The following is a 10,354-nucleotide window of genomic DNA, read 5'->3' on the forward strand; positions in this document are numbered from 1 at the left end:
ACGAAGCAGGGTGGGGCTCGGGGCTGTCAGCTCTATCAAGTAGATGATTTAGAGTGCAATTTATATCCCCTCCAATAATAACAGGATCGTTATTTAATCTGTTTAAGAAATGTTTTAGAGTTTTAAAAAAGATCAGACGCTCATTTCCGTTTGTGGGAGTGTACACGTTTATTAAATGAACAGGTGTCCCGTCAATATGTACATGTACATGTAGCATATGTCCAGGTACAATATTGTTATGATCAATAATGCGGAATTGTTTATTAGGATTGAACAGAATGGCGGCACCCGCCGAGTTAGAGTTAGCATGTGAGAAAAAGGATTGTCCTCTCCATACTACTTGCCATGTTGATTCATCTGTACGGGTCGTGTGAGTTTCTTGAAAAAAGTAGAAGTCACATTGGTGGTTTATTTTCAGAAACTCAAAAAGCTGATATCTTTTTAAGGAATTCCGACATCCGTGAACGTTCCATGTCAAACCAGAGAAATTAGTCATGATTAAGAGAAAAGTAAATATCGTGCACCTTTGGCAAGAAAACACAAGACATATTTACGCCCGTTTCTGAAAACCAAGTAAGAAAGAGACCAGGGAAATCAAAGTGAGAAAAACATAACCGATCATCGCAAAAAACCAACGGAGCCATAATTGCTGACCATATGAAAAAAATGAGGTAAGTTATAATATACTTTATTAATAAATTATTCATGTGTAAGATATTAGTTACTCGAAAAATACGAGGAACAGACATGATGAGAAGAACATTGTCAATTTTATTTAAATTAATTTTATTTCTTGACATAGATGGTGAAAAAATCACACATGAATGATAAGATGCTAAATAAGTATGCAATATAGGCATGTTTATTTTATTAATACAAGTCGTTACAAACAGCATTATGTCTTTTTCTTCTTTACCAGTTTTGGAATGCCACGTCTTTTATTTAATATACTAGCACTTGGTTTTTCAGTAGCTTCGTCAGTATTATCTTCTTCTTTTTGTGATATTTTAAGGTGGTGAGACACAAGCTTTGCAGTCATGCGTTGCACTCGAACCTTTTCATTATGTGGCATCTCGGTGTTCTTACGCACGTGATTAATGGAACGAATAAGTGTTTTCAGGTCCGGGCAGAAGGCAGTGGCATGTTCGACTATTCGTTTACAATGAAAGGATTTTTTCAGGAAAGATAAAACGGATTCATTCGAAAGCATCTTGCCGTGCGATTTAATATCATCAGGTAGTATTTGAGAGAGGTCAGAAATGTCTGACGCAACAGACTCCCGCTCATCCATGTCTTCATTTTGTTCAGTAGGGTTGTTGAATCGCAGTCGATCAAAAGAATCAAAAGGATCAACGAAGGTAGTAGGAGAACAAGGGAAAGAAGAGATAAAGGTATTACCCGAAGGTGTTGAAGTTGAGGGAGGGGTTAGTACCTTCTCCTCATCGTTGTTTTTATCTTTTTTAGTAGCTTTGTCAAGGACGTCATCGAGAAAACTTTTAACAACAGCTGCAGATTCATTTTGAGTTACGTCATAATTGCCTGTTTTTCCAGCACCTGCTTTGTTTTCTATATTAAGGTTATTTGCATGAAAGTGATCTTGACGTGTCGAGACTTCAATAACATCGTTTGGGTTTTTCGCTATTCCGGTTTGTGTTTCGTTTTCATCATTATCTGTGGTTACTGTAGTGTTATCGATTTCCATGTTGTTTTCATCATCGATATTGATTGCTGTTTTCGACTGATCGTTTTCATCACGTTTTTCGCTGTCACCAGTTTTATTAGTTTTATTAGTTTTGTTTATGTTTTGATCGTTTTGATCGCCACGTGTACTTGGTCGTTTATCAGTTAATGAGGTGTCTTGTTCCCTACAGTTACGCTGTATATGTCCTTTTTTGAGGCACTTATGACATATTATTTCGTCCGTAGACAGGTATATGCGGTAATTTCTTTCTTCATGCACAACATTTAGTACGCCTTCTATTTTGTCATCGCACATCATATATACCTGTCTACGGAATGATTTCACGTGTCTTAAACGTGGGTTTTTACAGCCGAGTGGAATGACTCTAATTGAGCTAACCACTCGACCATATCTTTTTAATTCGGCTTCAATAGTATAGTCTGGTATGAAGGGTGGTACGCCAGATAAAATTATTTTTGTTGCCGGTTTAACCAATGGTTCAATCTCAACATGCATGTCGGCAATCGTGCAGCCATGCATGCACGCCTTTTCAACAGACGCAATTGAGTCTAAAAAACACAAAACCATTCCATTTGCACGAGATGCAGCAACAATATTGTTAGCATCAACAATTTCAGCAATGCTAGATACATATGATTCAATGGCAACCCCATAAATCGATTGACACCTAATGCCGTGTTTGCGAGTCAAGCCCAGAAAAGGGCTGCCACGTTGGCTCGCCGTGATGGCAGCCATCTTGGTTTGGCTGCCGGCGTGACTCAGTCACAACCAAAAAATAAAATCAACCAAATAAATGACAGATTTATGTCAAAAAGAATAATAAAGTTAACACAAACAATCACGATACCTTTACGGATCCTATTGAAACAAAAAGGAAACTCAGTGAAGACTCCTTAGGCAGAAAGAACGTGAAATTGTAGGAGCTCAGTCGTACATTTCTCGTCAGCCCTGGGATGCATGTAATTAGAACATTTCTCGTCAGCCCTGTGATGCATGTAATTAGTTCATTTCTTGTCAGCCCTGGGATGCATGTAATTAGTACATTTCTCATCAGCCCTGGGATGCATGTAATTAGTACATTTCTCGTCAGCCCTGGGATGCATGTAATTAGTACATTTCTCGTCAGCCCTGGGATGCATGTAATTAGTACATTTCTCATCAGCCCTGGGATGCATGTAATCAGTACATTTCTTGTCAGCCCTGGGATGCATGTAATTAGTATATTTCTCGTCAACCCTGGCATGCATGTAGTTAGTACATTTCTCATCAGCCCTGGGATGCATGTAATTAGTACATTTCTCGTCAGCCCTGGGATGCATGTAATTAGTACATTTCTCATCTGCCCTGAGATGCATGTAATTAGAACATTTCTCGTCAGCCCTGCGATGCATGTTAGCCCTGCGATGCATGTAATTAGTTCATTTCTCGTCAGCCCTGGGATGCATGTAATTAGTACATTTCTCTTCAGCCCTGGGATGCATGTAATTAGTACATTTCTCGTCAGCCCTGGGATGCATGTAATTAGTACATTTCTCTTCAGCCCTGGGATGCATGTAATTAGTACATTTCTCGTCAGCCCTGGGATGCATGTAATTAGTACATTTCTCTTCAGCCCTGGGATGCTTGTAATTAGTACATTTCTCGTCAGCCCTGGGATGCATGTAATTAGTATATTTCTCATCAGCCCTGGCATGCATGTAATTAGTACATTTCTCGTCAGCCCTGGGATGCCTGTAATTAGAACATTTCTCGTCAGCCCTGCGATGCATGTAATTAGTACATTTCTCGTCAACCCTGGGATGCATGTAATTAGTACATTTCTCATCAGCCCTGGGATGCATGTAATCAGTACATTTCTTGTCAGCCCTGGGATGCATGTAATTAGTACATTTCTCATCAGCCCTGAGATGCATGTAATTAGAACATTTCTCGTCAGACCTGCGATGCATGTTAGCCCTGGGATGCATGTAATTAGTTCATTTCTTGTCAGCCCTGGGATGTATGTAATTAGTACATTTCTCATCAGCCCTGGGATGCATGTAATTAGTACATTTCTCGTCAGCCCTGGGATGCATGTAATCAGTACATTTCTCTTCAGCCCTGGGATGCATGTAATTAGTACATTTCTCGTCAGCCCTGGGATGCTTGTAATTAGTACATTACTCGTCAGCCCTGGGATGCATGTAATTAGTATATTTCTCATCAACCCTGGCATGCATGTAATTAGTACATTTCTCGTCAGCCCTGGGATGCCTGTAATTAGAACATTTCTCGTCAGCCCTGTGATGCATGTAATTAGTTCATTTCTTGTCAGCCCTGGGATGCATGTAATTAGTACATTTCTCATCAGCCCTGGGATGCATGTAATTAGTACATTTCTCGTCAGCCCTGGGATGCATGTAATTAGTACATTTCTCGTCAGCCCTGGGATGCATGTAATTAGTACATTTCTCGTCAGCCCTGGGATGCATGTAATCAGTACATTTCTTGTCAGCCCTGGGATGCATGTAATTAGTATATTTCTCGTCAACCCTGGCATGCATGTAATTAGTACATTTCTCATCAGCCCTGGGATGCATGTAATTAGTACATTTCTCGTCAGCCCTGGGATGCATGTAATTAGTACATTTCTCATCTGCCCTGAGATGCATGTAATTAGAACATTTCTCGTCAGCCCTGCGATGCATGTTAGCCCTGCGATGCATGTAATTAGTTCATTTCTCGTCAGCCCTGGGATGCATGTAATTAGTACATTTCTCTTCAGCCCTGGGATGCATGTAATTAGTACATTTCTCGTCAGCCCTGGGATGCATGTAATTAGTACATTTCTCTTCAGCCCTGGGATGCATGTAATTAGTACATTTCTCGTCAGCCCTGGGATGCATGTAATTAGTACATTTCTCTTCAGCCCTGGGATGCTTGTAATTAGTACATTTCTCGTCAGCCCTGGGATGCATGTAATTAGTATATTTCTCATCAGCCCTGGCATGCATGTAATTAGTACATTTCTCGTCAGCCCTGGGATGCCTGTAATTAGAACATTTCTCGTCAGCCCTGCGATGCATGTAATTAGTAAATTTCTCGTCAACCCTGGGATGCATGTAATTAGTACATTTCTCATCAGCCCTGGGATGCATGTAATCAGTACATTTCTTGTCAGCCCTGGGATGCATGTAATTAGTACATTTCTCATCAGCCCTGAGATGCATGTAATTAGAACATTTCTCGTCAGACCTGCGATGCATGTTAGCCCTGGGATGCATGTAATTAGTTCATTTCTTGTCAGCCCTGGGATGCATGTAATTAGTACATTTCTCATGAGCCCTGGGATGCATGTAATTAGTACATTTCTCGTCAGCCCTGGGATGCATGTAATCAGTACATTTCTCTTCAGCCCTGGGATGCATGTAATTAGTACATTTCTCGTCAGCCCTGGGATGCATGTAATTAGTACATTTCTCGTCAGCCCTGGGATGCTTGTAATTAGTACATTACTCGTCAGCCCTGGGATGCATGTAATTAGTATATTTCTCATCAGCCCTGGCATGCATGTAATTAGTGATATTTGTTTTTATTCTCAGTTAATATAATATACAATTTCTATTTACATTTAAAAAACGGAATATGACTCGAGTCAGCAATTCGGAATTATTCATCAGTTCGTTATGTTCAAAAACAAGTTATCATTAAATATCATGATATTATAATGTTATATTCATAAAATGAAATAATAAAATATTTTGATGTCTTTAATGATTATCGTTCCGGTTAACTGCATGTTCCTCAGTGTTCATATGTATAGTTCCAGGTTAATCCAGTAATGGCTCCATGTCGGCTTAGGTAATGTAGTCTGGGAAGACAAGTTCTTGCTGTTCACCAAGCGTTGCCAGGGCGTCATTTACGCACCATTGGGATTCGAATATATTCAATGACCGGGTAAGTACACTGTATTTATACTCGGATGTTACTCGCGATTTGATTCGAGCCTTGTAGCATTCTAGGACATCAGTTTGTGATAGGTCTTTAATTTTGTTGTAACGAGTTACATGTATAGCAGATTTTAGAAGTGTGAGCGCATAACAGTATAATCGGTGAATTATGGAGGGTTTTTTGTTTAGCGTTGGTCCTAGAATATAATGTACCAGTGAGGTAGTATCCTGAGATAAAAGTTTGTTTGCAAATATTTTGAAAAGTGAAAAGGCAGGCCCAAGTCTTGGACAATCCAAGAAAATGTGTACTAGGTCATCTAGGTCATTGCAAAATACGCATTTATTCGACTGTTGAAAACCAGAGTTATATAAGAAGCCGCCTGTAGGATACGCTCCATGGAGTAGCCGCCACTGGAGATCACCATCTTTTTTTGTAGTTGGTGTAAGATAGCAATGAAGAAAATTGGGCTTTTCAGTTGGATGTAGAGCCAATATGTCTTTCCACACAGTTTCATGGCGTGTTACATATTTTATATAGTAATTTTTCCTTGTGAGGAATTTATAAATATCACCTTTTTCTTGTTTGTATAGAGCACAATTTAAAAGGATGTCATTGTCATCGTCTCGATAAACAAGCTCTAGAGTGTAGTTGCGATATTGAATACATATGTCGTCAGAAGGAGGAGATTGATTAATAATGGTTATCCACGTTTGGGGTATAGCTTTTCTTATCAAATCTAGAGCTATAGCAAGAACTCGTTTAGAGTAGATAGGAACAATTTCGTGGAGTTCGTCAATTTCTAACCAGTTGTTTCCCCATATCCTAGCAGGTCGCCGATTTTTGTAATTCCTGATTGGCGGAAGTGAAGCAGGTCAATCGGCCTGTTTTGAACTGGATGTAAAACAAGTGAATTAAAGAAAAGTGGTTCCTGGGAAATATCCTGGTATGTGTCTGGTTCGTCTTTTCTAATTGTGTTAATTGATGACCATGCGTTTATGAGACTAGAATAAAAGTCAGGAATAACAGTGTTGAAAACAGGAATATCAATAATAAACATTTGTTTATTATAATTCAATCCATGAATAGTTTTAAGAAAGTAATCCGTGAGGGTGAAACATGGATGTTTTGACCCCGCATAAAGGTATCTTTGGATATATTGGAGACGAAAAGCTAGTATGCGAGTAGGCAAGTGTATTAATCCATGACCGCCCTCACTCGGTATCATATACACAGAAACTGACGAAACCCAATGACGTCCTTGCCAGAAAAAGTTTAGCAGCATAGTTTGCAATTTTTCAACTGTATCCGTTGGTGGACATAAACAAATAAACCGATGAAACAGTTTCGAAGCAACAAGTTGGTTGATAACTAGAGTGCGCCCTCTGTAGGACATTGCTGGGGCATAACGTGACCACCATTCTAATTTTCTTTCAGTTTTTTCAACAATATCCTCCCAGTTTTTCATTAGAAATGTGTTGTCGTTTCCAAGAAAAATGCCCAAGATCTTCAAACCGTCGTTACACCATGATATACCAAGTGGAAGATCAGTACGTTGTTTCCATCTTCCAACCCAAAGGCCTTTTGATTTCAGAAAATTGACACGCGAATTACTCGCATTTTGGTACACTCGTAACCATTTGTCTAGCTTGGCGAAATCGTCATTTTCAGTGAGAAAAAAGCTCACATCATCCGCATAAGCAGTCGTAATGACACGTTTCCCATTAGAGTTTCGGACGTTGATACCTCGGATATCGCTTTCTGTTCTAATTTTACGTAACAGGGGCTCTATTGCGATTGAGTATAATTGACCAGACAATGAGCATCCCTGTCGTATCCCGCGTTTGAAGTCTATAGGGCTGGTAAGTGCATTGTTAATCCTGACCAAGCTTTGTGTATTTGTATAAATCAGCTTGATGTAACTGATAAACTGATCTCCAAAACCAAAGGCTTGCAGGGTGTTAATTAGGTATCCATGGTGAATCCTGTCAAATGCCTTTTCCTGATCAAGCGAGACGATACCGAGAGGCAAGTTATTACTATTGGTATAAGATATTACGTCTCGAACGAGATTGATGTTGTCAAATATTTGTCTCCCTGTGATGGAATATGTGTGATCTTCATGTATTATAGTTGGTAATGCAGGTCTGAGTCTGAGTGATAATGCCTTGGTAAGTATCTTATAATCTGCGCATAATAAACTTACGGGCCTCCAGTTTTTTAGTTGGTTATTGTTTCCATTTTTAGGCAGAAGAGATATTACAGCCCGGCGGCACGATAATGGCAGTTCACCGTCTTCGATCGAAGCTGAAAGTACTTCAAGGAGATCATTGCCAAGGACGTTCCAAAAACGTTTATACAATTCTCCAGGGAGCCCATCTATTCCTGGTGTTTTACCGTTAGATAGTAGTTTTACGGCAATGGTTAACTCTTCATGAGAGAGGGGGGCGTCAAGGTCATCTTTCATGGATTCATGGAGTTGAGGAAGATGGGAAAGTATTTTATTTTGAGAGTCGCTACATATTGTATCAGGTGAGAAAAGGTTACAATAAAAATCACGGACCATTTTTCTGATCTCAATTTGAGACTCTGTCAATGACCCGTCATTTCGTTCAAGCTGACTTATAGCTTTTCGATTTCCTTTTTGCTTTTCAGTGTCATAGAAAAAAGCAGTAGGGGCGTCGCTCTCATTGAGGTATCTGTGTCGTGCTCTCACTGCTGCGCCCTTCGCTTCAGATTTAATAATTTTTTCGAGTATTGATTTCTTTTCTTGTAAAATGTCATGTAATAGCGGGTCTTGTTCAGCTTCGCGTTCAATATTGTTAATCTCGTTGTGAAGATCATGTTTAATATGTTTAAGGTTAGCACTAAGCTTAAGTTTGTGCTGTACTGTTTCGTTAGCTCTCTGATATTGTGCTTTCCAATGTCCCACCATTGTTGTAATGTTTGAAATCGTGATTTTTCGTTTCTCCAGTGTTGCCAGTATTTGTCAATAATGTCACAGTAATCATTGTCGTTAAGTAAACTGGTGTTAAGACACCATACAGGATTACGTGTATTTATGTGTTTAAATGAGATACAAATTTTAACAATATGATGATCAGAAAAATTAAAATGTGGATGAATTGAACAATGTTTAACACGGGAAATTATAGACTTTGAGACAAGGAAGGTATCAATGCGCGATTTACTGTCATTTCTTGACCATGTATATTGACGAGAACTACGATTTAAGTAACGCCACGAATCGGTGAGTTTAAAGCGAGACAAGATACCTGAAAGAAACTTTGACGAAGCAGGGTGGGGCTCGGGGCTGTCAGCTCTATCAAGTAGATGATTTAGAGTGCAATTTATATCCCCTCCAATAATAACAGGATCGTTATTTAATCTGTTTAAGAAATGTTTTAGAGTTTTAAAAAAGATCAGACGCTCATTTCCGTTTGTGGGAGTGTACACGTTTATTAAATGAACAGGTGTCCCGTCAATTTGTACATGTACATGTAGCATATGTCCAGGTACAATATTGTTATGATCAATAATGCGGAATTGTTTATTAGGATTGAACAGAATGGCGGCACCCGCCGAGTTAGAGTTAGCATGTGAGAAAAAGGATTGTCCTCTCCATACTACTTGCCATGTTGATTCATCTGTACGGGTCGTGTGAGTTTCTTGAAAAAAGTAGAAGTCACATTGGTGGTTTATTTTCAGAAACTCAAAAAGCTGATATCTTTTTAAGAAATTCCGACATCCGTGAACGTTCCATGTCAAACCGGAGAAATTAGTCATGATTAAGAGAAAAGTAAATATCGTGCACCTTTGGCAAGAAAACACAAGACATATTTACGCCCGTTTCTGAAAACCAAGTAAGAAAAAGACCAGGGAAATCAAAGTGAGAAAAACATAACCGATCATCGCAAAAAACCAACGGAGCCATAATTGCTGACCATATGAAAAAATGAGGTAAGTTATAATATACTTTATTAATAAATTATTCATGTGTAAGATATTAGTTACTCGAAAAATACGAGGAACAGACATGATGAGAAGAACATTGTCAATTTTATTTAAATTAATTTTATTTCTTGACATAGATGGTGAAAAAATCACACATGAATGATAAGATGCTAAATAAGTATGCAATATAGGCATGTTTATTTTATTAATACAAGTCGTTACAAACAGCATTATGTCTTTTTCTTCTTTACCAGTTTTGGAATGCCACGTCTTTTATTTAATATACTAGCACTTGGTTTTTCAGTAGCTTCGTCAGTATTATCTTCTTCTTTTTGTGATATTTTAAGGTGGTGAGACACAAGCTTTGCAGTCATGCGTTGCACTCGAACCTTTTCCTTATGTGGCATCTCGGTGTTCTTACGCACGTGATTAATGGAACGAATAAGTGTTTTCAGGTCCGGGCAGAAGGCAGTGGCATGTTCGACTATTCGTTTACAATGAAAGGATTTTTTCAGGAAAGATAAAACGGATTCATTCGAAAGCATCTTGCCGTGCGATTTAATATCATCAGGTAGTATTTGAGAGAGGTCAGAAATGTCTGACGCAACAGACTCCCGCTCATCCATGTCTTCATTTTGTTCAGTAGGGTTGTTGAATCGCAGTCGATCAAAAGAATCAAAAGGATCAACGAAGGTAGTAGGAGAACAAGGGAAAGAAGAGATAAAGGTATTACCCGAAGGTGTTGAAGTTGAGGGAGGGGTTAGTACCTTC

This window comes from Saccoglossus kowalevskii, chromosome 13 (assembly GCF_978046115.1).
Source record: "Saccoglossus kowalevskii chromosome 13, keSacKowa6.1, whole genome shotgun sequence".
Classification (NCBI taxonomy): Eukaryota; Metazoa; Hemichordata; class Enteropneusta; family Harrimaniidae; genus Saccoglossus; species Saccoglossus kowalevskii.